Raw genomic sequence first — 13960 nt, 5'->3', positions numbered from 1 at the left:
ACGAGTTGAACACTCCACCCCCCATATCTTCATGAAATTACAACGGGATACTCTGATATATCATAGCTTCACAACAGAATTTCAGCTTTAAGCATCTCCTCTCTCTCTTCCCTCAGGTTTTCAGCTCTTCACAGCAGTAAAAGGGTTAATCTCACCTCAGCCTTGCAGCTTTGCAGCTGGAATGTTGAATTTTTCTTATCGAAGTGGAGAGGGGGGAGAGCCGAGCCGCTCCGGCTGCCCACGGCAAGGCAGTGGGGGGGCTTCCATGGCTGGAACAGGTCCATGGCTTCAGGATGGCCGTGACCCAGCCCCCACACAGGGCCCGCAGCCACCTGTGCCAGTGCCGGAAACGAGAGAGAGCTTGGAGGGGGAGTTTGCCTATTCTTAAATGTGGATCACAGAGGCGGTCACAACTTTAAGTGGCTTAGAGAATTGTCCATATTCAAACTGGCCAGCTGATAGGTTCTATCAGTTCCCAGAGGAAACTGTAAGCACCCCTTAGCAAGGACATCCCTTCCAGGACTGTGCTTGCTAACCTATGACATACATCAAACTCTCCGGTGCGATAAACTGAAAACCACCAGCACAGCCCATTTGATTTTCAAGGCAAGGGTGTCTAACCACGTTGCAGCTGTACTCAAACTAGACTATTTTGCCCTGTCTTTAGTCTTTTTTTGTTTAGTATTACATTTGTGGTTGAATAAACTTCATGGCTCTTCAGATGGAATCTTCAAGCAAGCTTGTTTTCACTTATCAAAAATTACTTCCTTTTGCTATTAGTGGTCAACCTGACTGGGAAATGTATACACGGGCCAGCAGAGATTTGTTCTTTTCTCATGTTTTTTGCAAGATTCATGAACTGATTAATATATTTACAAAGTAAATGAGATAGGATATGTATGCACAAGCTTTTTGTTAAAAAAGGGGCTAATCAATAAATGAAAAAAGTGAAATTTACTGATTCTGTTCTGTGGATGCTAAAATGCTTCAGCAGCTGGAAAATTCCTCTGCTCCTGCCTTTTAGCATCCACACTGTTCTGAAGCTCTGAAGTAGAAAAAGACAATCTTTTTAGGAAAGCTGGGTAAAGTATAAAGGCATTCCTTCAAACAACAAGCCCTGAAGTACATGGAAACATCTATTTCTTTTCAAAAGCTGTGGCAACCCTGGAACAATAGTTGCACGATAGTAGATGCAGAATGCAATGCTGAAAATAATTTATTTTTAGATAATTAAATAAAATCAATCTCTGTCTTGAGTTCTCATGTTGTAATGTACCAAAATTCCTGGCTGAACTTGAAATTGTGCTTTCTTCGTTAGCAGACTTTCTTCCCAAGTCCAGGAATGTACTTCGGACTGTATGTGAAACAGAAGTTTTGATACTGCCTTCAGTGGGATCAGCATTTCTGCAATCAGTGTTACTGATTCAGGGTGAACTGAGCGACCATACTGGCAATTGCTTTTGTACTTTTGAAAGAGTTAATTTGGGTTTAACATCTAAGTAATGACATCACACAGCTCTGCAGTGGTGCACCCTCAGACTTCTAGCATGGCAATGAGGAATTAGCCTTTCCTTATCTTGGTGGCAGATAGCCATGACAATTGCCTTAATTTTTTATTGCTTACATGACAAAAGATATGTAGTCTCTTTTTGTATTTGGCTGTACACAGACCTCTGGAATCTCTTAAGTACATGTGTATGAGGACAGCCTTTTAGAGCGAAGAAAAAAAGGTATTTAAGAGGGTTGACTGCATGCTATTAGCTTCCAGTAATGGGTCACAGTTCAGGCAGCATCACCCACAAAGTTACTTTATAGCAAAATCACTGGAGTCAGCAGGCTTCTGGAAAATACCCACCACTGTTGTTTAAATGCTTGTGTTCTAGTATTTTTCCACAATCAGTTTTGTTTCTGCAGCATTGTGTTCTCTGTGAACACCACTGTGGAGGTGACTGTTTTGGGAGGAATGAGCTCTTAATTTCCAAGCTGTCCTGGGGGTGTGGAAGAAAGGTCTTTCATGGAAACTACCTCAGTTAAAAATATGACAGTACATAATTGTGGACCTGAGGAGACCTGACACACATTTCATGCCTGGCCCCTGACTGCCTGAGTAAATAGATGCCGTACTTAGCGCAGAGAACAAATGGTTTGGGCTGAGAAGGGTGAGTCATTCAAAGCCGAGTTGCTTTTCCTGAAAGCACACAGAAATGCAATGATTAAATAGGCTTTACATTTGGAAAATCCTGCAGGCAAGTCTTTAATCAGTCTTGAAATGCTTTTCCTTGTGCTGCCAGTAGATTTGTTTTGACACAGTGTGGTGATGACTCTAGGTATGGCAGTCAGTTTTAGCTGGTAGAGGCGTATGGGTGACGACTGCTCACGTTACGTGAGCACAGTGTTGGGTGTCTGACGAGTGTGCTCCTTCTGCTGCAGGTGCTGGATTGAGCTCAACGGAGGACCAGCTTTTCCACACAAACTGAGAAGCCTGTGCTGCGTGGGCCGCCTGAATTCAGGGAGAGTGAGCAGATGGCATCCTCCACTGCAGGCCTGATGATGCTATTGCTGATGAACTTAGTTTGAAACACCAGTTCTCACCCCTTGTGGAAAACCACAGTGGTTCATGACACATGGACCTCAGCTGTCCCAGCTTCCTGCTCCCATACACAAGTGTGTGCACTTGCGTGGGTGCTGCAACATTTGACTCAGCTAGGTCTTGCTGGTGGTAGAGCAGGAATTTCTGTGCTGGATGTTGTGGATTACTGTGTATACAGATGATGAACTTGGGTGGCAACAATATCCCAGGGAAACTATCTGCACACTTGTTGGAGTGGGTGGGAGAGGGTCAGGGGGTGCTTGCCATGATCATGTGCTATTGCAGTATTCATATAAGTGGTTCGTGTTTATTTTGTTTTTTCTTACTGGTCTAATACTGGAACCTTTTCTGTAAAAATGAAAGGGTAATTAAATCATTACTTATTAGTAATGCCATAATGTTTCTGCCATAATGAAGAAGCACTTAATTACTGTGTGCTACACATCACATCAGAGCCTGTCATGTTGCTTTTCTCTGGGAGACTCCCCGGGGAAGGAGTCAGCCAAGTTCTTGGTACATCCCTGCCTGACTGCAGGGCACACGACTCTGAGCGAAAAACACCTTGTTCACCTGGCAGCTACACTCAGGGGGGTTCTCTGTGTCTGTCAGAGGCAAACTATCCACTTGTGTCTCTAACATTATGCATTTCCACATGTAAACTTAATTTTTTGTTGGAGAAAAGATGTCACTCAGAGGAGATGGGTGAAGGGTGATGAGAATCTTCGACTTGTGCTCCCAGGGAGAAAAGAATGGCTGGAGTGGATGAGTGGGGACCTGATTTGAGGCAAGGGGTTACAGGAGTGCCTGGAAAAGCCAATAAGCCCCAGAAATTTGGCAATCTATGTATGGGAGAAGCCCTGAAGCCCTCTCTGCAGAGAGGGGAGGAAGAGGAGAAAGAAGCTGAGGTAAGACACCTAGCTGGAGAGGATGCTCTTCATGGAGATATGCATTCATTCAGACAGGTGCTGGGGAGGGAGAGGGAGAGGCAGAGAGAATTCCCCTGTTCAGTTGCCCCAATTCTTGCGGGTGACTTGTTTTCCACCTTCCATGACACCACTGATCCTGCTCTCTGCTCCAGAAAGGCTGTCTGGGGGCAAAGCTGAGCTAGGAGAGAGAGGTATTAGGATGTTTATGCTTCTGGTTGTCAGTTCCCCAGTCCCACCTGGGCTGGCCAGAGTGTTTCTCCCTGGCCACATGCAGCTACTGAGACCTGGATTGGTGGAGGACATCCCACTGCTGGTGCTGCTCCTGCTGTGAGGCTGTTTCCCACTGAGTGGGGTGGGGGAGAAAAGGTTCCAGCCTCTGGTGGCTGCTGAGTTGATCTGCCTGTGCCATATTGCTACCCCACAACTTGGCTCTTCAAGCTGGTACTTAGCTCTTCTGGGCCCAGCCCTCATCAAGGGCTGAAGAGGAAAGATATTTTTCTTTATCAGAAGTGAATTATAAATAATGTCCATGCTCTGCTTTCCCACTGAAAGGTGTTTAACCCAGCTGCATGTGCCTTTTGAAACACAGGGAAGATGTAGTGTATGTAATCAAGTCATCCCTTGCATGCTTCTATCGGCTCTGTATGTATTTTTAAAAATTTCTAAGTGGGACACCACCTATCCTGCTGTAATATTTTCCTGGGTGAAATCCGAAAATGTAGAGGATCAGAGCCTTACCTGCAGTAGTTTAATGTAATTCCATTAAAATCAAAGGAGCAGTTCTCATTTATCACAGTGAAGGTCCTCTTGCAGAAAGGATTTTTAACTGCTGGCATCCTCACTGAGCACAAGGGAAAGAAATCCATGGTAATTTGGGGGGAATCTTTAGCCAGTCTACTTTAAACGTTCTCCCATTTCGGTTGTGCCTATCTGAGAAAAAGATACTGATAAAGGGGATGGTTTGGCACAAGTTTAACTCAACATTGACTTAAGCTGACAGGGCTAAGTAGATCAAGAAGAATAGCACTCAAATTACGACAGCTTCAAGGCTTTGTAGATAAGAAAGAGAATCTAATTTTAGTTACGATCTTCACTGAATTTTGAAAAGATCATATTCTTTCATCAGTTCTTAGAAGGACAAGAAGCATATACATGAACTCTTCCACCTTAAGGGTAGGAGCAAACCTGTCTTTTGTTTTAGCCCAAAGCCTGTGAAGGCCAATGTAACTTTTGTTCCTTTTCCTGGAATTATATGGTATAATATTATTGTTGCAAGGTTTTTACTATACCGCAAATGTTGTTGCTATACTGCAAGGACAGTAAAGCAGACTTTGCTAAAAGCAAGTATTTTCTTCAGTTGACTCAAGATATGCCTCCTTCCCAGTTTAGAGGTACCTCCTTCACCCAGTAAGATTTAAAAAAATTAAACTACTTTTAAAATATCTGTCTCAGGCTTTGTCTAAAGTGAAAAACTTATAAACCAGAGGTTTATTAAGTTTAGTGGTTATAACGCTAGTATTATGTCCCCTGCTTCTATGAGGAATTTATGAAGACATATTTTACAAGCAGGTATCCTGCATTTAAAAATAACCTTGTTTTGCAGGTTTATATAACTCGTTTTAGATACAGTTGCTGTCTCTACCTAAGATCCTTATAATTGTCAAGGAAATGAGAATTTCTCAGGTCTATTATCACTCTTAATTCCATTAAAGATACTCAAGTACCATGAATGTAAACCCTTGTCTGCTGCCAGCCTTTCCTAGGACCTCACCATTCTTAGATGGGAATGGTATGGATGGGAGACCGGTCTGCTGGGGTGCTTGATATCAACGAAGGCTGAGAAACTCCAGTTGAAATAGAGGACTAGTGTTCAACTTTTAGACAAATATACCTGGGTGAAGGTCACCTGTGAAGGAAAGAATCTATGGAGCATGCATGGAAAGGTGTTCAGAAAACAGATGGTTCACTTTTGAAATTGAAGTCCTACCCGGCCTGTACAATTTTGCAGTGATTGGAGAAATAGCACAGTAGTGAATTGCCACAGCCAAATGAGAGGATGTTTAATAGGACAAAGGAACAGGGTTTTTTAAGTCAGATTGCCTTACACTCTGCTAGCATGTAATTTTTTTTTCAGTGGTTAATTAACTTCAGATAAAAGAGATTGTAAAGTCTTTAATATCAATTTCAGTTCTTCATGAAGATGCAAGAACTCAAACATCCTTGATGCGTCCTTTATCAAGCCATGGAAAGTGTGAAAGACTAAACTCTTGATCTTTCAAATAGATCTAAAGTAAAAGAAAACCAAGAAGGTTTTAGCTTTATTCTCTTCATCTGCCCTTCACCCAGAAGCTGTAATTTAGCCACCAAACTGATGGGGATGACAGGCTTCATACAAAATATATATGTTCTCTCATCAGTTGCAATGGAAGGAATATTTGGTGTAGAGGTTTTAATTTCTTTTAATTTCCCAAGGTTTCAAACAGCTCTGTGCAGCTCTAAGTATACAGATACTTCGAACCAAATTTGCAAAACCTCAAGCAAAAGTCTGATTGAGTTTATAAATCTGGTCTTAATGAGGAGACTTAAGGCTGGATTATTCAGATTGTTTTGAAAGTCAAGGTGATTAAAAATTTCTCTTAAAGAAGAAAGCTTCTTCAGCATCTTCTTAATGAAGACCCTAAGTTTGGAAATGCCTGTTTAGGGAGATGGTAAAAGTCAGAAACCAAAGCATCTTTCTCTAATAAAAACAGTTCTTCATTCAAAAGTGCAGGGTAGCCTGGGAGAACACAGTCAAGCCCAGGACCCCTCTTTTTGTGCTGAGCTATGGTATTCACAGATGCTGAGTGAGGGTGTGTGGAGATACTGCTGCTAGTGGGGTGGGAATCAAGCGGATAAGAGCTGTTCTTTCTGGCTCTACCTGGGGCGAGGGCAGGGTGTGGCTTAGCCAGTTTGGTGAGTTGTCAACCTGGTCATCAGCAAGAGTTTGCACTGCTCCTGCCTCCATGCCTTGAACGTTCCCTGCCATGCATGGCACTAGTATGGTGCTCACCCAGATAATCTCCCATATGACCCCCCAGGTGTGGGGATGTTTGTGACAAATGTTTCTTCCCTTTCCACTTTGCTTTTTTTCCCTCCTGTCAATTACTGAAGGCAAGATTCAGTCCTCTGTGTCAATACAGAACATGACATACCCCAGCAGGGCCTAAGGGCTGGGGAGTGATCTGCAGATATATCCAAATCCAAGCCCTGCAGAACAGTTTGTCTTCCCCACTCGTGATTCCCATAATGGGAGGAAGTGTTTTTAGAAAAGGAGTTTCATGTTTTGAGAGTGCCGTTTTCTACGTGCAGTGTGCTAACTGTATCTCTTGAGCACAGGGTTAGAGGGGCTCTGGCATTGTGAGAACAAAGCCTAAAGACCTCCTCCTCTAAAACACATGCAGCTTACTAATAACCACTTTTAAAGAGACGTCATTGCTTTTATATCCTGTTTTCTAAGACTGTCTCCAGAGGAAAACTACATTTACTTCAGTGTCTCGAATGAGGATGAAGGGCTCGGAGTATCCAAATTCCTGGCCACTTGTTAGAACTAAAGGTCTTGGTGTCAGACATCATATCCTAATGGAGTATGAATTAATCATCTGGCTGGGAAAGTCTGGCTTTAGAAGTACGTCACATACTGAAGTGCTTCCACTTTTACTCATCAAATTCAGCATGAAGATCAATTTGTGCATCTGTAACCTCTTCAAAAGTAGCTGACAACAGAATGGCTTGTTTGCTCAGGGACATGGTTTGCTCAGCTTGTTACATGGTATGGAGTATCTGAGTTTACCCTCCTGTCTTGTTTTTGCAGTTATGCTAGGAAAAGGGGTTGGGGAAACAACAGAAAACCTTGAGGCGGAGCAGGATAAAAAATATATACTCTGTGACAGAATTTTAGGATTGAAATAAGCTGTGTTTTATGTCATGCCCCCATCTGTCTAAACTATTTTTGCTCACCTGAGACCTGTTCCACTGCTGGTGTTGGATATGACATTCAGCAAAGCAGTTGCAAAATTTTATATATAGGGTAATGCAATATGTTTTCCCTGATCATCTCTATTTACCATTAAAAAACACTGAAGTTCACACAAGGATTTCCAGTTGGCTGGTTTTGAATTAAATTAACAAAGACCTTACATTTCTCTTGAATTCTCAAGCACATTTGCACTTGCTCTCCCTTGCTTAATGTACTTGTTATAAAAGTGAAAAGGTACTGTCTTTTCTTAGACTTGTGAATATAGCTGAGAAAAATGGGGGTAACCCAACAGACAAGAGCTTTCAAACTGCAGAAACTGAAAAAATTCTTGTTTGGTTTTTTTTTCTCCCAATTATGTCAGTTGGCTACAAAAACATGTCAGCTTCTCCCACGTATCTTGCCAGAGGCCTTATGACAGCTAAAACAATGCCGTTGCTGTTTAAATGGATGCAGTGTTTTCAACTGTTGAGAACAAATAATATTCATCACCCCACTAATACTGATAGAATCCATAGAAGGGACCACTGGTTTACCAATTAACTGCTTATTTTACAAGCCTGTCTCAAAACAGCCCCAACACCACTGTCCACTTTCCAATATAATCTTGTTCTAGCCTGCTGACAACATTTGAGACTGAGTTTTCTGTCAAATTGGAGAAAACATGGACTGGTAAATATGGAATAAATGGGATTTCAAACAATCCAAATGTAATGATTTTCACTAGCTGATGAGAAAGAGTTTGCCTATTATTAAACAAAGTTTGGACAGATTTGCTGATCATATCTTGCATTGCTGCAGACTTGGTCTGCAATTTGTGTCACCACAGAGCCTCAGACACCCTCGTCTCTGCTGGAGGAGTATAAACACACAGTGAGGTTTCCTTAGCATTTCAGTGCCACTGCACCATCCTAAGCATATATCTCATGACCACTTGCAAGGCTAATGTCAGAATTTCCAGTGAGGAATAAGAAGACTCTTGTGCACAGAAGGCAGAGTATACTCATGTACCTAATGCACAGACTCACTCTAGAAAAGACTTGAACAAAGTCTACATTAATAGGATGTAATAAAAGAGGAGTGGTGAAACAGTGTGTGACTGGTTGCACGGTTTCTGATATTTCAGAAGTGATTAAATATAAAAAATCATGAGAAAAATATAAAAACCATGAGAACATTTTTGCTGAACAGAGCACATCAGCAACAGATCAGTATTTCAAGCAAAACAGAACTAATGAAAAAAGAATCTTTGGGACACTTCTGGGCAAAAGAAACCAAGGGGAAAATATTAAGAGTACAAGAAGAGTTATATTATCCTACTGAACTGTATTTTGTGATGTTGCAGCACAGAATTGAAGTTGGTGCCAATTCTCATCTTGTTTCTTAGAAGAGATTGCTAAGCATTTGAGAAGAGTTGGTTCAAAATGATTTGAAAAAGTTAACTTTTTCCTTTTCTGGAAGTTGTTGACGTTTTGCAAACAGGTCCCAGTAGTGTTTAAGTTTTCCTGCTTTTTTTTTGTTTGTTTTGTTATGTTTTGTTTTGTTGTTTTTATTCCTCTGTTTGTAAAAAGGTGTGTCTTACTTTACTACTCCATAGAAAAATTATCTTTTAACCTTGAGGTATATGTATTAGTTTTATTTAATTTTAGCCTATTCAGCTGCAAAGCAAGTAGAGTGAATCAAAGCTGTTGGTTTAGATGTTTTAAAATTTGTTGGCTTCTTTCTAAAGCCAATAACCCTAACACTTCCATAACACTTTCTGGCTGTGCTAGTTCTCAAAGAAATAACACACTCATGCTGCTTTCATTGATCTTTGGGAAGGCTGAAATGATATTCTGTTAATTTTAAAAGCTATTAAAAGTTGTGCTATCAAATTATGCCTTAACCTTATTGATACAGATAACAGAGCCCTTTCTGCCAGTTGTCATTCCTCTGTTGTGTTGAGGTGCACCATTCTGAAATGGTTCATAGGAGGCTGCTCAGCTACGAATGTGTGAAATGGATGCAATGACCCAGCAGTGCGTCTGGGGAGCTGGCTCTGCTACAGGGCTTTGCATTTAGCCACTGTGGGAGAAAACCGCTTCTGGATGCAATTATCCCGCTGCTGCGTGAAGTCTCGGCAGTCAGACAGTCCTGCTTCTACAGGAGCCACAGTCTCTGGAGGTTTAAATCAGTGTAGTACCATGCTACACTGATTTACAAAGACAAGGGTATTGCTCCTCACGAGCCTGGCAAGGGTACCGCTTGGCTTCCTGGAGCCCAACAGCATTGGAAGGAGGCAATCTGGCCTCAGCTCTCCAGGAATGAAGTTGTTCCTTCAGTGGATGGGAACAGTTAAGCTCACTTGCACAAAACATATGTTGCTTGCATAAGATACATTTTGGGTGAAAACTCTGCTTTTAATTATAGACGGTTGCATAAAATGTCAGTGATTAAAGCCCAGATTTAGCAGTATTCTTGGCCTGAAGGATACCAGCCAGAAAGCGTGTTTCTCCTCCTGTTTACTCCTCTTGGAGCAGAATTTTTCCAACTTTATTAAAGTTTTCTATTGAAGTGAAAAAAAAATCAACCAAAGAGGAAAGTAGCATTTCCTCATCTATTCTGTCTCTCAAGTTTTCTCAACAGTGAAATTTTTCAGGAGCTGAGCAGGGCGGTTTTGAAACAGGGAAGACTGGAGATCTAATATCTCATTTCAGAGCAAGAAGTCTAGAAGTCAGGTTTATGTTGTCTGAGGCAATCTCAGCCTTTGGTTTCCTTTTGTCCACAGGCTGAATGGGAATGCCCATCCTTTAAAATCACCAGTTGCCTCTGATAAGTAAAATTCCTTCAGTAATTCTCCAGAGTCTGAGATAATTATATCCAAGGCAAAACTGGCAAGGTCTGAAATGTGATCAGATATATACCCAGCTGAGCAGGATCCACTTAAGTATTTGTTCTGACTTAGCCATTGTCATTCCAAAAATACTGCCATGGAGGAAAATATAAATATGATCCCTTCTTTTTTAGGATTGTTACCATCTGTATCATAGTTACCAAATGTTTATTGCTTAACTTGCATTTAAAATTAACCGAGTCTATGCATCGCCTGCCTTTACTGTAATCATAATATAGTAATCACAGCTCTGTTCACAGAATGTGGTCTACTTCGATAAGCATTTTGCTTCAGCTTTGAGTAATGTTTTTTGACAAGTGCTATTTTTGCCACTTCTTCTATAAATATATAGGTTATTATTATTCTGCTGTAGTGATTCACTTCTGCACTCATTTCTCTGGAAGTACATTGAATTACACCAGCTGAGATTATGGCCTCTACTGTGCTTTTCAGAATGTTTTCTTTTAGTCTCCTCTATTTTTAGGTCAATTACTGAGTTCAAATCACATTACATGACTGAAGATAGCACCTGTCCTTTTATTTATATCCTCATATTTTCTGAGTTCCTGTTGCTGCTTTTTTTGATCTCCCTTCTCCATATAACTGCTTCTCATTATGCTATTTCCTGACTTAACCTAGATTACACAATATCTGTGTAGATTCAATAATCCCTTTGAAAGAACTAATTGGGCAGAAAATGCTAACGGGAGACCTGTGGGTTAACCCCAACAAAGGCAAAATCCTCAAGCACATAAGGAGGATACTTTCCTTTTTAAATGAGGTGATTAATGCTAAGATCCTATTTTACCCTGAATGCTGCGCATGAATTACTTTGACAACCTTTGCTGAGAGCAAAATCGTGCTTTAAGGAGTACTTCCTGGAAAGCCAGGTTCTGGCAGATTCTAAGAAGGATCCTTATCACCAGGAGGGAACACAAAAGGCTGCCTTCCCTTCCTAACCTCCAGTTTCTGCATTTCTTGAAAAGTCTGACAGAAGTCATTTGATTCACAAGGTGGTTGCCAGCTAAGCGTTGCCAAATGTTGGGGAAGTGGGGAAGAGCCACGCATGTGGCTCTGGTCTCTGTCTGCAGTCAGACTGGCTGCTTCTGACAAATGTGGAAAGCGAACCAAAGCAGCAACCATCTGACCCTCAAAGAGTACTCACTTAGAGTTACCAAGTTTGTACTGTGAGATGTAATGGCCAAGAGCCAAGGCTCTTCTGTGTGAAGTGCCCAATTAATAGCTGAATGACTATTTGGAGATCTTGGCATACAGTTAGGCTTTGTTATCATCTGACCTTTTCAAATCTAATTTGTTATATGTCATACATAACTTTCTTTGTGTAGTGTATTTTTTGTCTTTAATAATTATACTTTATCCTTAAAAATAGGCAGTACTGATATATTTATGGCAATAAACTAGATAAACTATGGGTGAAACTGGAATTACTCACAAGTGTGGCAGGTTTTAAGCATATTTCTAACATGATTTATAGAGATAACTTCACATGCCCAAAGAAACTTAAATTTCAAGAAAGGACAGCTCTAACCAAAAATCTGCTCTTGCACTAGGATGGGCTGCAGTTTGATTTAGGTAATTTCAGGCTACTCAAGCATCAGAGTTCTCCACATCAGTATTCAGTTTATATTTTAAAATGATCAAAATAAGGCTATCAGTTTCTTGTGCTCTATCTTTCATTCTGCATCACTCTACGTATAAAATGCCATTCCTATGGGTTTCGAGCTGGAATTTGAGCCATGCCAGACTTAGCATAACTTCTTGGATCCCACAATGAAATGGCTATTTTCCCTGAGAGGAAAATAGGAACAAAACAGTAAGTAGTAGGTGAAGAATTTATCAGTAATAGGCGAAGTATTTTTCCCAAATATGGCACTAAATTTACACATTGGGAACATTGACTCCAATTGCCTATTTCTCAACAACATTAGCAGCTACAGTTTTGGTTATGAAGATGTGTCTAAGATTACACATTAAGAGTAAGGTTGGAGGGAGTTATGTGGCAAGAGTTAACAGTTCAGTATGAGTTTCTGAAGAAGTGCACTGCTCTCATTTTCCAGTCAGTTTGAACTAAAACAGCACCTGAAGAACATTTATGATTATGGTGTTTTGAGCTCCCAGCTCTGGTATTGCTGGTACTGCTGTTAATTGTGTACTTGGGTTTCTTTTCACTTAGTGCTGATTCTTGGCCCTGGCAGACTGACTCACTGTAAATTTACTGAGAAAGAATTATTTCTTTGTCCTCAGCAAATCTGAATAATTAATTTTTATTTTAGTCATTATGCTCCTTAGCCGACAGCCTCTTCATGAAAGAAGGAAAGAAAGGGACATGTTTAATTAAAACAAGAAAGTGCTGAAGTTAAACAACATGTCAGTCACTCTGATAGTTGAATAATATGCTATTTTTTCAGGGTTACACACTTGCCTTATCAGCACTATTTACTGTACCGCTAATGCTCCCAGAACTTCTTTTTGCAGCAACGATCTGCCAAAAGCTAAATAATTTGCAATTAGCAGAGAGGAGGCTTTATGTTTGCGCCTTGAAAATATTGGTAATAATTCCCTGGGCTGGGAAGTGCCAGGAATGGAAGCCAAGGGAACACCCAGAGCAGGGGTCAGAGCTGTGCCCTGGGCAGCCACGTTCCCCACACAGGTGTTCCCAGTGCAGGAGACTGAAATCTCCAGTTCAGCGAGGTGGTGCATTATCAGCACCTCATTAGCTGCTGTCCTGCAGGGGACCTGCAGTACTTGTGTGGGTGTTATGACCAGTGCCAAACAGGAGGTAGTTTGTAGTTGCTTCAAGGTGCAACAAAGATGTGTGTAGAGGAATTCCCTGTGCTGCTTATGAATGAGCATATTTTTTCTCCCTGCTTGGCATTTCCTTGGTCTAACAGTTTGGCCTTTGTGACTAAGATGCTCCAGAACATTGTTGTCTTTATTGAAGATCTAACAAGCACGAATTTAATCTGTACTGGCTCTTCATGCTCAGTCTCAGATTTATGTAAATCTCTTTGAAAGACACAAGGAAAGATGTTTCACATCCCAGGATGTCTGCTTCAAGAGCAAAACCGGAAGTGAATAAAGGAAGCATTAAAGGGGTTAAGTTAAGCATTACGCTAAATTGTTTAAAAGTTTCAATGTAAATTTGAATATTTATGCACTTTTAAAAAAACAACAAACCCCTCACCCGAAAAACCAAACCAAAACAAAAAAAATCCCAAAAAACCCCAACCAACAAACAAAAAAAACCCCCACAAAAAAACCAAACCAAACCAAACACCAAAAACAACACTCCACATGATCTGTGCATAGAAATTTATTTAAAATGTATTTAAAATGTCTGTCCTGAGTAAACATGTTTCCTGGCCTGGCTTCATGTGAATAAAGCATTCTTTTAGACAAGTCACTTGATGTGCTGAAAAAGAGTCTAAACACTCCTTTTCAGTGCTTAGTATTGTTACAGTGGGGATACTGCAACACGTGTATAAGACAACGAGGCCTGTGGAAAAGAAATCTATACGGAGCGATTCTTGGTAGATGTT

This window comes from Corvus cornix, chromosome 2 (assembly GCF_000738735.6).
Source record: "Corvus cornix cornix isolate S_Up_H32 chromosome 2, ASM73873v5, whole genome shotgun sequence".
Lineage (NCBI taxonomy): Eukaryota > Metazoa > Chordata > Aves > Passeriformes > Corvidae > Corvus > Corvus cornix.
The sequence above is the reverse complement of the archived record's forward strand: the minus strand, read 5'-3'. Positions refer to the sequence as shown.